Raw genomic sequence first — 3,676 nt, forward strand, 5'->3', positions numbered from 1 at the left:
TTGAACTGACTAGACAATGAAAAAATACCTAAAGGAGTTGGCTGGTACACATTAGGCATTCAATTATTTTCTAAATTAATAAAAATACATATACATACATATATATATATCTTCCAAAGAACAAAGTTCCAGAAAAGTTCCACTATGATTGAATATCTAATCTAGTAATAAAAAAACTTTAAACTCAGTTTTTAAACTGATATGAAGATTGAAAATTTTTAAAGAGCAAAATGATTTCTCATGCATGATTCCCGATCTTAAGAGTAGGGTTTACAAATAAAAAAAATGAATCCTTTGTTTCTACTAATATCCATGTTCTGTTTATAAAATGTACTCACAATTTATTTTAAAGATTGTAGATGGTTATGGCAGAGTATTGGAAAACAAAAACCTGATAGTTCATGTGATTTCAAGATACCTGGCAATTACTGATTCACTGTTTAAAAAGTAGTAATTTACCAAAAAATTTCATAAAAATGAATGTGATTTTAATAAAGTCCCATTGCTACTGTATTTTATGTACTTTAATGTTGTGTTGTGGTTTCCATTCATAACAACTAAAATGGCAACCCGTCTATCAGAAGGTGTTGGGTATAACCTAGAGACTTCTGTACTTAAGAAACTGTGAATAAGGCAATGACAAAAATTCATTCTTTTTACGCATACTTTAAATACAACAATGAACACACGGGAAAGTATGCTTGTATATATGCAAGATCACAATTTAAAATTTAAAAATAATAAGGAAAATGTATTGGTTATACTTGTAAACCTGAAATACTTAGTGGTATAGAATGCTGAAAGTTTCTCTTGGTATCTTCAGTGCTGGATTCAAAATGATTATGGTAGTTTCCCCACACGCATGTGGGTAAAGATTTCTAAAGTACATTATTTTAGAACTACACCCACATTCTAGGTTATGATTAGCTGTAAACAGGATTGCTGTAAGCCAATTTAAAACAAAATTCTGCATACCTGAATATTAATGCCTAACATCATCCTAACAGGAGACAAAGGTTTTCATTCTGGAAGAAAGATAAAATGTTTTACATGCCTCGTTGGCATAATAAATGATTGAAAGTCACATTTAGTTAAAGAGGTGGGAGCTCTCTGGTCTACATTTTACATTAGCACAGCCTGCAGAAAGAGATCCAAATGAAGAGATGTGAGAATAGAAATAGGATTTTTAAAATAATACAAAGGAGGTGGCTCCTTGTTTAAGTTTGTTGTAGTATGATCTCTAATCAGGATTATCTGGTAAATCAAAAATAATGGTGTGAAGCATCCTGCATATTACTGTGCATGTGACTTTTGATTTTAACATTTGTTGTTTTTTTTCTGCTGTAGAGATTTTATAGATCTAAATATGTTGTTATAAAATTCTGCATCTGAAAGGAGACAAACTTTGATCAAGAAGTTTTAGAGCCACTTTGGAAGTAAGTTATCTTTACCTAGGCACCCTCAAAAGGCTTCATTTCTCACGAAACAAATCAGAAAAAAAACGTATAAACTGAGAGTACAACTAAATGGTTTAAATTTGAAAAAGGAGAAAGTGATTTTACAAAATACGCTGTCATATATTTGGAAGAGTCAAAGGAAGATGTCAAATAAGAGTGGATCTGACCTGGCCATCCTCAGATTTTTCCAACTCATTTGAAACCTGAATTACTATTTTATGTATATGTTGCCATTCTGAATGAGGAATAGTTATTAATAAGAAAAACAGATTTGATATTAAGTACAACCCCTTTTACCAGTAAATAACTTACATATCTCTGATTTTAAAAAAGTTGGCTTGCACAAAAAATGTGTTATCCTATATCCTTCTCTTTTCCTTCTTCCCTAAAACTTTAGGGACGAAACTTACATGTAAGTAGTCTGGAATAAAAACAAATTTTACCATTCAACTCAAGTGACTCATATTTTTATAGAAACTTCAGTGAGTATGTACATTTTAACCTATTTCTTTGATTTTGGTAGGTTTTTAAAAATTTTTAATATCTTACAAGCCTACTCGACTTCGTATTATATTTCCAATAGTGATAGAACATTTAAATGTCCATGAAAAATACTTTTATGAACATCAATGGTTTGGAAAAAAGTGTTTTCCCAAGATGGTGAAGTGTAGGTGGATAATTTCTTCTCTTTTTCAACCACCTTCTAGGTCCCCAGCTGATCTAATTGTTCAGATAATGATATCCATGTGAACTCATACTGTGAGTTCCCTATTTAATACTTGGAAAATCACATAAAGCAAACATCTTTACCTATGTAGTTAAAGGAATTCTCACTTATAAATTGGGCCTTTGAAAATTCATAAACATTTTCAGGACAACTTAGTTACTATTAATAATCTTAATTATTATAACTGGTGGGTACCTTCATTAAAGGGACTGTTTTAATCTCTTTGGAGTATGATAATACTATAAATTATGTGGCTTAAAATGACATTTATTTCTCACATTTCTGAAGAGTGGAAGTTCAAGCTCATGGCAGCGGCAGGTTTGGTGTCTAGCGAAAGACTGCTTCCTAGAAGATGGTTTTCTGACTGTAACATTGCGTGGTGAAACAAAGGAGCACTCTCAGGCCATTTTTATAAAGGTGCTAATCCCATTCAAGAGGGATCTTCTGATTGGGATTGAGCACCTCTGAAAGGCCCTACCTTGTAATATATCAGGCATGAGGTTGTAATACTTGAATTTGAGACATACACAAACATTCAGCCCATAACAGAAATTATGTGTTCCATTTCTTTAGTTCAAACACAGGCACAAAACCTATAGATTGCTTTCTGCATAGTAAGGCCTTATTAAATACTTATTTGTGAGTCATTTCTAAGTTATTATTAAATAACTTATTTGTAAGATAAGGTAATAATATACTTGCAAATTAAAAGAATGTATCAGTATCCAAGAAAAATTCTGTGTCTACCCATCAGAAAAGGCTGCATTACTGTAGTGTCTCCATTCATTCTCTGTGAGGAGAGTTTGATGTGAGTGTGTGTGTATAGGGGGAGGTAGGAAAGTGGTCACTGAGGCTGTTGTGCAGGTGAAACCTGAAATGATGGATAAACCTGTTCTGCTTGCCTTCTCTCCCTCACTTCTTATGCTGGATTCTGAGTCGTAGTGTAGCCATTTTTTATACTTTTACTGCTTTTGTGAAAGATGCGGTCATCTTGCAACATCCTTTTTTTGATCAACAGTTGTGTGGGCAAAGTTAGTGTAAATGCTTGGCCAGCTTGTCAGATTCAAGGGAGGTGCTGTCCCTCTGGAGATGTGATCAATCTTCATGGTTTCAAAGTTTCTCTTTTAACAACACCTGAATAGGAATCTTTAAGACTTTGAAATTGTGGAATTAATTACAAGGGACCAATGTCTGCAGCGAGTTACGTTCAAATAGTTAACTAAAACATATTTATAATGAAACATTAACAAATGCATATAGTGATAGTGTTTTGTACTGTCATTTAAAGAAGTTTGTGGTAAAGAATCATGTTCAGTAACCTAGAAATGTCTCTCCAATAAACAAAATTTGAACATATGCCAGAGATTCGCTTTAGTATATCAGTTACTGAGAGGATTAGTGTGATGGTTAAGACTAGCTCAAAAAGAAAACAAAAAAAGGAACAAAAACTTACAGAATGGTAAGCCAAACGAATGGGGCAAAGAATGTCCTA

This window comes from Hyaena hyaena, unplaced genomic scaffold (assembly GCF_003009895.1).
Source record: "Hyaena hyaena isolate Hyena2069 unplaced genomic scaffold, ASM300989v1 scaffold_948, whole genome shotgun sequence".
Taxonomy (NCBI): Eukaryota; Metazoa; Chordata; class Mammalia; order Carnivora; family Hyaenidae; genus Hyaena; species Hyaena hyaena.